Here is a 13176-nt window from a genome sequence, read left to right as displayed (position 1 = left end):
AAGGAGGACATATACCTGTTGAAATGAGTCCATAGGAGACCCACTAGGATGATTAAAGAGCTGGAGCACCTCTCCTACTAAGACAGGCTGAGAGAGATTGGGGTTGTTCATTCTGGGGAAGGCTGCAAGGAGACTTTCCAGTATCTGAAGGAAGGAGAGGGTACTAGTACTGGAAGACTCGAGAGGGACTTTTAGGAAGAAATTTTTTACTGTGAGGGTGTGAGACACTGGAACAGGCTGCCCAGAGAAGTTGTGGATACCCCATCCCTGGAAGGGTTCAAGACCAGGATGGATGAAGCTCTGAGTAAATTGGTCTAGTAAAAGGTTTTCCTGCTGATGGCAGGGGAGTTGGAGCCAGATGATCTTTCAGGTCCCTTCCATCCCAAACCATTCTATGATTCTATGTTTGACAGTCTATTGTAACAGTCATATGAGGATTCAGTGCTTAATTTCAGGTCTTGGAATTGGTTCAAGCTTGATTTTATATGTATAGGTATGTTTTCATTTAAATATATTAAATGCATGGCAGAGAAAGATGATGGAAGAGACCTAACATCGTTCACTTTCCTGTTCACTCTGTCCAGTTCTAAGATCACAAATTTTTATTTATTATTTGGTATTCTTTCCATATTAACTTCAGATTCAGTAATGAACACCTATTAAGAAGATAATTAGGATAAAATTTCTTGTTCCTATTTTCTCTTAAGATTGATTTTCCAAAAATAATCAAATCAAATTTAAACCCATGGGAAAATAATATAGTCTTAGCAAATATAAGAGATACAGGAAAAGCAACTAAAAACCTGTAGGAAAAGAACAATGTCGTTGGGTATAAGATTTTCCTTTTGCAGTGTATTACTGTTCTATGAACTCTTCTTGAGTGGTTGATATTCAGCTGCCAAGGCCAAGAATATTCTTTTTCCCAAAGACCATTAAATTTATCTCATCAGACTGTCCAAGCAATTCAATTTTTTAAGAACTGATGAAAATCTATCATTTGGCAATGATGGATGGATATGGCACTTCCTTCAGTCCAATTTAAGTGCTGACTATAGGCAGCAATGGTAATTCTTTAAAAAGTGAGGCACAGCAGTAAGTTGTCTCTCTCTTGCAGAATGGCACATTCATCAAATAAGAAATCTTAATGCATGAGCAACCTGTCCATCACTGTTTTGAAATGAACAAAGATGTTATCATCACCACCATGTTTTATATCTATCTAGTACCTTTTATTCCATACCTTAGTTTCTATTCATGATATACATTTGCTGGTGGAGGTATAAGGAAGAGGTTGCCCAGAGAAGTTGTGGAAGATCCTTGGAAGTGTTCAAGGCTAGGTTGTACGAGGCTTTAAGAAACCTTATCTAGTGAAAGGTGTCCCTGCTCATGGCAGGATGATTGGAAAGAAAGGATCTTCAAGATCCCTTCCAGTCCACACCATTCTACAGTTCTACAATTTTGTGTACACAGGGGCACAGTTAGTTTTCAGACTACCTTTGGTAGGACAACCTAAGACCCTTTATTTTCTTTTTTCCTAAATATATGTCTAAACACAATATAGGAAGAAATATTAAGGGGTGTCCTAATGAAAAACTTCCTTGATAATATTCAGATAAGGAAAATCAATATGAAAGGCCCATCTCTTTTCTTTTTGATGTTGACTCACTATCATGAGAAACAAATATGCCTTTCTAAAGTGCTCAATCATGTTTTTAGGGAGGAATGCATAAGTAATGTAAAGATGTAGCTAGCAACCCATCTCACACCAATTATATTTGAAAAAGATAGATGTAAGAGAATCTGGAGACTATATGAATTATTTGGTCCCATTTACTTGATATACAATGTATTTATGAAGGTGCCAGCTACCTACATTGCAGATCTTATCACTACCATACGTACTTCCTGCATTGGTAATATCCTCAGTACTGAGGATACAATGATCTTTGGAAAATTAACTTCTTTTCATGCTCTTTCTTCTTTAGAGAAGTCTCAAACTTGAAGTAGATCTATAGTGTTGGGACAACTGAGGAATGATACAGAGGAGGATAGAATGCACTAAACACTGTAATCACCCTTATACCTCAATTTCTACCTGATCTAGAAGGGACAATTTATCATTTTGAACTGTCAGTCTTACATTCTTCACTAATTTTGTTTTTCCTTTATTTTAATTACCCATAAGATAAACATAACTTATTATAATAATGCAATACCTATTAACATTGTCTATTTCAGTCTAGGAAGATTTTTTTAAAATCTGTCTGCCACTATCTCATGAAAACACAAGATGTGTTTAGATTGCACAGAATAATACTTGAATAGTGTCAGAGTAATTATACCACACTCATTTGACATTTCTGGGCATATGGAGAAGGCATATTTACATTCAAGTGCTAAATTAACCAATTTCCTTAAAATAGATAAAAAGGACCCTACTGTTGTTTATAATTTATTTCATCACTTTTTTTTTTTTTTTTAATCTAATTTAGCTGTAATTTTTCTTATCTCCTTAAAGCTCTACAATGGCTCTCTGGCTGATGTGACATGGCTACATAACAGTTCTCTTTCAGCAAAGTATTAGAAGTGTGTCTATATGCTGAAAAACTAACCATGTCCTCATTTGTAAATAGTTAAGCCCCATTACTTTTGTGTTTTGAAGGACAAAGTGGACTTATAAATTTTGAATGATAGGATTGGACAGCAGAAAAGAGTTTTTAAAGAAAGACAATCTTTCATTTTCTTACTTTACATAGATACGATGGCACTTGTTTGTCACAGTTGACTTAGCTAATTGATGTACTGCTAAAAGTGATGATAAGCATTAGGAAAGCCTATCTCAATCTGTTAATCACATTGGTTTGTTGAAATTCCATCAGGAAATTATTAAAAGAGCCTCAGACATTCCATATATTCTGTTTAAACCCATGGGAAAATCTTACCCTGCTTTCCCTGTGCATGATACACCAGGGACACTACATTACTCTTCATAGCCTGTAGCTATGTCTGGAGTTAAAAGATCTATCATCTGTAAAACCTTTTCCGTTTTCATATGACTTTTCATCAGCATGTGAAATAAAAATGCAGAGATGAAACTTATGGCATTTCAGAAACTCTTCATTTGACATTTGAGCATTAAGTGTTCACTGGACCCTTTATTTCAAAGCCAAGAAAAGATATTGCTGTTATCCCAGAAATTTGTACAGTACAATATTTTCTTTTTGAATGATGTGACACTACAGTCTTACCCTCATTCCAATTCTGTATTTTTAAACTCTCTTAGAAAGTATGTCGTAGATGACTCTGAGATTTAGGGCACAATTCATAAGGCTTTAAAGAGCAAAAAATAGGTCACCAGCCATTCATTGTATGCTCCTCAGATGCTGGAGTTCAAGTCAAACCTTCTTAGAAGATCTTCAGATGAGATTTTTTTCACAGAGATTAGTATTGTGCCTTCTGAATTCTGAGCAGAAGAGCACTCTTCTTGTTTCTTTTCTTTTTGTGGGAGGATGAAGAACAGCAGGTTGAAAGTAGAAATACAATCCTTGGGTGGAAAATAAATCCTCCTGCTATGTTCCCTCACTGAACCACAGATTTTTCTGACCAATAATATATTGGATTATGTCATGGTTTAACCCCTGCCAAGTCCCACACAGCCACTCGCTCAATCCCTACCAGCAGGACTGGGGACAGAATCAGAAGGATAAAAACTAGGAAATTCATGGGTTGAGATAAAAACAGTTTAATAGGGGAAGAAAAAGCCATGCACACAAGCAAAGCAAAACAAGGAGTTAATTCACTGCTTCCCAGGGGCAGGCAGGTGTTCAGCTATCTCCAGGACAGCAGGGCCCCATCACAGGTAAGAGTGATTTGGGAAGACAAACACCATCACTCCAAATGTGCCACCCCTTCCTCCTCCTTCCTTTCACTCCATATGCTGAGCATGATGTCACATGGTCTGGAATATCCATTTGGTCAGTTTGGATCACCTGTCCCACCTGTGTCTCCTCCCAACTCCTAGGCACCCCCAACTTCCTCACCAGCATGGCAGTATGAAAAGCAGAAAAAGCCTTGGCTCTGTGTAAGCTCTGCTCAGCAATAACAAAAACATCTCTGTATTATCAATCCCAGCACAAATCCTAAACACAGCTCCACACCAGCCACTGTGAAGAAAATTAACTCTACCCCAGCCAAAACCAGAAGCAAATAATTCCATGAAATTCTGTGTAAATATACATAACTGGAACTAACAGGATATGCATCATACAGCTTATCTTGGTATTATTTAAAGTATGATCATATTTTATGATAATATTGCTGCTAATTTCTGTTTCCTATTTTTTTTTCTTAAAATAAAATTTATTATAATTAACAGAGTATAAAAAATATTGGCCACTCTTGATTTCTCAGAGTTTTTTTACTGCATGCTAAAACTGGACCAGAAAAGTATAAATACCATGATTAGACATATTTCTAAATAAGTATAAACTAAACTATTTCACAGAAAGATTAATAGTCAGTCAATCCAACCTAAACCACCACCACCCACACCACAGAGTCTCACACTAAGGCCAGATGGGTCAGTAGTAAAAAAAAAACTTTAGTCAAAGTACAAGTCATTTGCAGAGCCCAGAATGCAAATTCTGAAAGTTCAATTCTATAGAAAAAAAATCAACAAAATAAAGAATTTTTTAGTTACTTTTACAGGCTTTGAAAAAAGGAACAGAGTTTATTTGTTTTAAGATGCTAATGTAAAATTGTATCATATGCATTCGAATCTTTGTTTTTCACACTTTGACCTTCATTATTTTCCACTTTCTTTCAGAGTCTCTTCTGAAAAGTTAGAGCAAGTGCATAAGGAAGAAGAAAATTATAAGTTCCCAAACCAATATAAGGGAAAAAGGGGGAAGGGGAAAGAACTTTCCAGTGTCAACAGTTACAGGTCTTATTTAATTTTTTTTTTTTCAGTAAAAGATCTTAAGAAAAAACAATCTATGTATTAAAAGTTATGAAAGTTCTTACTACAATCATATTTGCTCTGCAAAAATAGTAATGCACACCCATGGTTTTGAAATAGCAAAGGTGTCTTATAGTTGAACTAATAGGACAAAAAAGGGCAATTCCCTCAATTTCAGTGAGAATTAAACTTTGAACACAGTTCATCTGGGATACTTAAAATTCTACCAGAGGAATATTGTTTTGACTGAGCCAACAGGAACCATGTTCAACTTATCTCAGCTGCCAAATGTGCATTTTATGTCCAGAGAGAATTTTTCCTTACTGTAATCTATGTAAAGTTCATGAAGTTTAGTATCTCCTAGAGAAAATAACAAATTACTGTAATGAATCCAATCAGTTCTGCTCTGCTGCACTTAGGAAGGAGGTTTACTTTGTAAAGATCAGGTGATACCCTAAAATGTGTTAAACTTGAATCTCACATAATGCTTTTATTCATAAATGATACAACTCCTCTATTTGCAAAAAAATAAAAATCAGGTCCATCTTAAAAACATTTCACTTTATGTACCTGTGTCATATTTTCTAGTAATACTTCAAAAATTGACAAGTGATTTAAAAAGTACACTATTCTTCACTTGGCTGTAATTCTACAAAGAATCATCCAGTTTCACAAAAGGATTTGAACATAAAAATTTCAAATAACCAGGTATTAGAAATTTTTATGCTGGGCCCTGAACATCAGTAATTTTTTTAAAAAAGGTGTTATTTACTTCATTTAAAAATTCTGCTAACAACATATCTGTATATATTGTAACCTACCTTTGTAAATCTGTTGTCATATCCTCACCCCTCCTTTGTAAAAATATTAGCTGCTATTTTTTTTTTTTTACTAGAATTTCACACCAGGAAACAATATAAATGAAGAATCAGGCAGCAACATAGAGAGTATTTTATTCCCTGAGCCATATCAAGACGCAAAGTACCTTGCTGGTGTGGTATGAGCAATTTACTAAACGTTCATATTCAAATCATGTGTTAATTCTATTTAGATTTAGCTTTATTTAGGAGTCAAATCTACCCCTGGCTAGAGATTTTCAGCAAGAATTGCATTAATCTCTTAAGAAGGGATTAACAGCTGTAGACAGAAGTGCTCATCAAAGTTAATTTTAAAATGCTGGCTATTATATTAGTCAACCTTAGCAAATAGAATTACTGCCATTCATATCCACCAGAAATCTTTCTCAAAGGATTCCTCCTTGGTAAAAGGGTTAGTTTAAAAAAAAAAAAAAAGTACAGAAGAAAAATATAGGGAGGAAATAAGAGATTGCAATCACCATTTTAATTACTCTATATAATTATATATTGCTGTAATTGTTTATAAAGTCTGGATTTTATAGGAAGCAGGGCCTTTTTTTTAAATACAACTCTAGTCTTGTGATAAGCATCATTACTTAAAATCTGAAACATGTGCAACTTGCAATCAACTTGATCACTTTAGATATATACAAACTCCAGTTTCAGACAGCAAAAGAATTAAATTTCAGCTTTATACTGATGCGTGGTCACAGTGCTTGCTCCAGTGAATTGGTGATGTGGGTACTAAATGAAGCTTCTCTTGACCGTTACAGTCTTAACAATTTCTACATCTTCATCTCTTCTTTCCTGATTTCCCCTCTGAGTGTCTAACTTCAGACAAGCCACCAGAAAGGGTGATAACAAGTCTAACTTGGCTAGATCTAGACTAGAGACAGACACTGTGCATATTCTGCAGGAGAAAAGTGTTTTGTGACACAGCAGCGATGCAAATTCATATGGTGTGGGTGGAGATTTAGCCATATGCCATTTCTTCACCTTCCTTTTGAGAAAGAATAGTGATCTCAGGTAGACACAAGGATCTGTGGGATACTTTCCAAGTATGGAAACCATGAGGTCTTCAATAGCAAGTGTATCTGACTATAACAGAAACACAACCAGAAAAGTCCTTTTCCAGTCCTTGTGCACTTCTGAAGTGGCTTTTGAGAATCTCAGGAGTGCTGTTTCACAGGGATCTGGCTATGTGATCCTATTGCTTGCCCCCACCTGACCTAATCAAGAAGAGCAAAAGATTTGGCATAGTAATAATTTTTCTGCCAAGAGGAATAAAGTCTATAGACTTATTTTATGTAGCTTGATACTCTAATAGTCTACTCTGCTCTCATGAGACCCCATATTGCATCCAGCTCTGAGGCCCCCAAAATAAGAAGAACATTGACCTGTTGAAATCAGTCCAAAAAAGACCACAAATGTGATCAGATGGCTGGAGCATGTCTATTATAAGACAGGCTAAGAGAGTTGGGGTTGTTCAGCCTGGAGAAGAGAAGGCTCTAGGGGGACATTGTTGCAGTCTTCCAGTACCTCAAGGGGCCTACAAGAAAGATGTAGAGGGACTCCTTACAAGGGTATGTACTGACAGAACTGAAGGAGGGCAGGGTTACTTCGGATATTAGCAAGAAATTATTTACTGTCAGGGTGGTAAGACACTGGAGGAGATTGTCCAGAGAAGATGAGGGAAGTGTCCCTGGCCATGGAAGGGGGGTTGGAATGATATTCCTACCCAAACTATTCTATAATTTCCAATTGTTCTTATATATTTACAGGTTTGTATAGACAAACTCCTCAAATTAGATGGTCTCATACATCCCTTCCTTGTTTGTTTGTACCATGATGGAAACCATGAGATCTTCAACAGCAAGTGTATCTGCCTGTAACAGAAACACAACCAGAAAATCCTTTTTCCAGTCAAACAATAGGTCAAACAGGATGCTGTTTGGCTTTCCTGTTTTTTGGGATGGATAGTGTATAGTGCTCAGAATCCAAATATAAAATCCAGGCTCCTAGCCTCAAGTTCAAAGTAATTTTAAAAGCCTTTTGACAGCCTTGGTAACTTAACCACTTACAGTGGAGGCTATATATACAAAATTTCATTTTAACAGATGGATATATATGAGTAGAATTCAGTTACCTACACACAGAGTTGACTGAGTTTTCCTTATGCTAGCAAAAAATGTTTACATGCAGAACTGAAACATACACATGGGAAAGATGTTCTTTAGAACTTAGAAAAAGCCACAGCACATCCTTAATCTTCTCTCTCCTGCTCATGCTTCTGAAAGAGTTCTTTATAATCATTCATGCTACTATTCTTTTTTTCAAATTCTGCCTGTAAGAACTGCCACTTATTCTAGTTGTTTAATTAATTTGATGACTTTAATTTCAGTTAATTACTCGGTGTATTCAATATATTCCTTATTCTATTACACTTTGAATGAGATTAAGACCTTGTAAAGAACTGGCCGAGGGATTAAAAAGTAATCACTCAATTTCACTTCTACAGGATAAAAAGAGGAAAACTTCAGACATGATTGTTACATAAAAACTTGCCATTTCAGAACAATCTCTTGGAAAATGTCTGCAGAAAGAACCACATAATAGTATTTATTTTATTTTCATGTGACTGTTCTTAATAGAGTGTGTATGTCATTTTGTCAGAGTTCTGCTAGTTAAATACCTGAACTATTCCACTTCATGATGGAATATTTTTTTGTAGTATCAACTCCAAGTCACAACCACAAAATTTCCATTGCTTCTCTTTGCTCTTGAATATTTACAGTCATCCTCTCCAGCCATAGCCCATATGCAGTTTTTTATGGGAAGTGTATACTGCTGCTCTACATGTTTCACCTAATCCCAGCCAGTGATCAAATGTATAGAATGAAGAGAGTTGTACATCTGAAATGAATTTGGCCTGATGATTCATGTGCTATTGGTTAACACTGAATAGAATCATTTGAAGGAAATTGCTCTGATGGCACGAGGCCATTCAGGCCACGGCTGTTGTATTTCATAGGTCTCACCCTCTAAGGATTACTTATACCTTACAGAGAAAACAACAGCTGTGTAACACATTTAGCCTCCACTGTATAGACATATCATTGATGTTTTCCTCTTTACTGCCTACCCACAAACCATTTGTGCCAACAGTTCCCAAACCTAGTAACACTAGAAGGGTCAGAATGCATCTCAGGCTGCAGAGGGAAAGGCAGAATGATAAATTTAGACTGACCTGGCTAGATTCAGGTAGGACAGACTGTGAGAAATTATTTTAAGTCCTTCTTTCTCAGGTCTGCTCTTCCATCTGGGTTTGGTTTATATTTCAGGATGGACTGTCACTATATCTTAGATAAGCAGAGATATAAAAACCAAATTCTAGAGTAAGACTATCATTCACACAATCTGGGGACTCACTTTTCTACAGTTTATCCCCACTTACTGCAATGCAAACAAGCTCAGAATGAAATGTCAGATCAGTAACTGTTAAGTATTACAAAACAAACTGTCTTCAATGAAAGTGGGTGGTGGTCAGAGAGTTCCAAAAACTGTGCCTACTCTAACACTCACCTGAGAAAAAGCTAGTACCACCTTAGAAATCTGCTTTTCTGAACTGCTTTTTTTATTCCTACCAAATAGTTGGAAAAAACATTCTCTTCCCTATCATAAATAACTTTAACCAGAAGCATAATATATTTCTGAGGAGGTAGAAGAGGTGTGGCAGAAAACAGTTACACAATAGCACTGAAGAAAGACAATGATTTTTCATAGAGAAAACTTGTTAAACTAGAAGGACACTGAATGCATCCCACATGTTCTGTAAGTGAATGCTTTCAGAGCCCTCCAGGAGATGCTCAGCTTGATTCACCATTTCTTGCCATTGCAAGTTGCTGTGTGCTGCTAAAAAAACTGTCAGGTTCCATGCAACCATGGCTGTACTTCATGGATAAAATAATGTGTTTAAGGATTCTACCACCCTGAGTGCATGTTATTCACATAATGTGAGCCAATATCAAGAATAGTAGATTCAGTTTAGAGATGAGAACAGTTAGGGAAAATAGACAAAAGAAAAGGTTTTTTAAAATTGAAACAAAATTATCACACTAAAAATACAAAGTATTTTGATTTGGGTTTGATTTGATTGATTTTGTTTGGGTTTTTTTTTAAATTCTCAGTTTTAATAAAAAGTTCATTTCCTTCACAATTTTTTTTTCTATCCCCTCCAGAAATGCAAATATTGGATCTTATTGGTTCAGATGTCCTTAATTCTCCATTAAGGACATTTTTGTAATCGACAATTACCCCTTTTAGTCAGCAGAAAACCCCTTTGCTATACTTACGTACTAGTTATTTTAAATAATTTCACCCTTTTCTTCCCTTGAGATCATGTTAAACTTTTTCAGCAGCCAGCCTCCCAGGCAGGCACACATAGAGCCCTAAAATACAGGAAAATGACTGAGATGGATACGTTCTGTTTTAGTCTGGCATCCAAAGAGAAACTCATAAAAACTCTCTGTATTGTAATGCCACATGAAAAGGAGCCACCTGTCTGACTAGCCAACATATTTCTGCATCTCTGCAGACAGCCTAGATTAGTAAATGTTTAACCACCACATTTTCAACAATGAGTCTATTCATTAGAATTAGGAGGGGAGGCATAACTTCACCACAAAAGACTGTTGCACCAAGGCTATTAAAACAGCGATCAGTTTACAAGGTACTGGCAGAGATTGGTTGAAAAGACAGGTACATTTTCATGCATGCCACAGGGCTGGAAGTCCTTCTCAGAGAAGAAAATTTGACAGTGACTGACATGCAGTACAGGTATAATTAATAAGAACAAGGAAACTTGAGGTCTATTGTTTCTTCTTAAATATTGTCAAAGACCCCCAGCTTTTATGCTTCCAATCAAAGCTGTAACAAAAAATTCTCATGTCCTTCATAGGCAGTGACAATTCTATTTTGATTTATACTTGAGAAGATACTAGTTTTATGCTTGTGTGAGTATGGCAATTTTTTTTCCCCATTGCAGATTATTCTAAAAAAATAAAATAAAAAAAATAATAACCCAACCCCCCCCTCAAAAAACTAGAATTCATAGATGGAGGCACAAGTTAAAATTTGAGGTTGGATTCTTTATTAAGAAAAACAAACCAAAACAAAAACCCAAATACAACAACAACAACAAAAGCCTCTTTCCTGCAATATATGTTTATCTTGGAACTTGTAGTTGTGCAAGTACATTTCTGAGTTGGTGGTTCCATCTGGTCAGGCAATATCTTTTCAGCTTCTTACAATTTTTCTATTGTGCTTCTGATGGAAGATTGTGGAGAAATTAGTAACCAATTGTCTGACAGAGATATCATGTAACTGAAGCAATTTCACAAACGCAAACTGCAGATGCTAATGGCAAAGTGCACAAGTTACTCTATTTTGGGAGTTGTTTCCTTCCTGCCTTATTTCTTTTTTTCATAGAAACATGACATGACTTTGTCACCATACCGGTAGTATTGCAAATATAAACAAGACATAATATAGATTTATATGTGCATATATGTATATGCCTCTGTAAGATGGAGAAATATTTTTGCAACCACTGTGCTGCCTTCTAAGAAGATCAGGGAATCAAAAATATAAGAAAAAAGAAAAGGTTTAAAAAATAAGTCTGTACTTTTTAAACAGTGGTTTCCAAGAGAAACCAGCAGATTTTGAACTTTGTGATATATATCATTCTTCTATTGATCATCCTGCTGGCAATCTTGCTTAGATTACTGTCTGGGTTGGAGAAGCATCATCCTTTTTTCTGCAATGGCATCTTATGGAAAAGTAATGTCCATCCACATTCTTGAGGGTTTGTGTCATTGCCTCTTGTGTAGAGCCCTAGCAGCCCATTAGATTACACATACCTATAACACTCTTTCAAACACATTTGTGGACACTCCACAGTATCATAGAGATGTTTGCTGACAAATGTTTAATGCCTGTAGATCAGACACTCTTCCCCCTCCAAAAGTCAAAACCACATTGTCACACATTTTTGATAATCTGTCCTTCTGGTCACCTCTGCCTGTCAGTTCCTAGGATAAGAGCAGCACCAGGAATATTGTATCCAATCTGAAGTCCCTCATTATGAGAAAGATGTCAATAAACTAACACAAGATCATCAAATCATGCCAAGATGACTGGAAGAGTTGGAGAACTTTCCCTGTGAAAAGAAGACAAATATCTAGGGCATGTTCAGTCCATAGAAAAGGCAGCTTTGAGGAAACTTAATACTTGAAGGATATGGAGAAGATGCAGTCAGACTCTTCCCTATGGTGTACGATAGCAAGATGAAAGATAGGCCTAAACTGAAAGAGCAGTAGTTAAAACCATCTCTAAGAACATTTTTTTTCTCTGTGAGGACAAACAAGTGTTGGAAGAAGTACTTACCACCCATTTGAGTTAAGCAGTCGTTATGTTTGGAAATCCTCAAGACCAAACTAGATGCAAGTGCTGATTTCATATCCACTGCTTTGAGCAGGGTTTTTTGGCCTAGGGATCATCTGAGCCCCTCCCAGGAGGTATTATCAAAAGATCTTATCATCTCTACTGAATGTGACTTACATGTTGATATTTCAAACTTATATTAATAAAGAAAACAAAAGAGTTTTGATCTCTTAATTTTAGGTAAACTTCTCTTATTTTCAATGCTTAAACAAACATGATATTATGTAAAACCAAAAAAACCTGAGCAGCTGAATAGCTGAGGTTTTTGTCAAAATCAGTGTTAACTACCATGAAAACAAATACATCTAAACAAATTCTAGCATCCTTCCTTTTGCCTTTCAGCCTTTTATGCCAGATGTACAGCCATGCTTTTTGTTCTGTGAGAGGTTTCTTGGATGTAATATGGAGAATGGTTGATTGATGTAATGTTTATTTCAATTTGAATGTTGATTTCATATTTAATTAAAATGAAGTGTTAAATGAAGTATTAAGCATTTTATTCAATGACTGCAGAAGTCCATCATTCCCCATTAAATTTTTCACTTGTGTAGCTCTTATTTCCTTTTTCTCCCAGTAGTGATAAATTTTAGATTTCGAGTGTAAAGGAACATTATGAATATAGTGTGGCTAACACCTGATCTTCAGTTTGAAAAGAAATGCTGAAATTTTAATAATGGATTTAGTGTTCTGAAACAGAAGAGAAGGAAGATAAAAAAAATTAATAAAGTCCAATAAAATTGTACTGAGAAGAAAAAGCAAGATTAAAATCTCTCTTTTTGAATTGGCATTTGTGCTTCTTGTACTTTACATAGAAAGATCACATGCAAAAAATTGGAAAGATTATTTTGAGTTTGAAGACCT

This window comes from Corvus moneduloides, chromosome 6 (assembly GCF_009650955.1).
Source record: "Corvus moneduloides isolate bCorMon1 chromosome 6, bCorMon1.pri, whole genome shotgun sequence".
NCBI lineage: Eukaryota > Metazoa > Chordata > Aves > Passeriformes > Corvidae > Corvus > Corvus moneduloides.
This window is presented reverse-complemented; position numbering follows the sequence as displayed.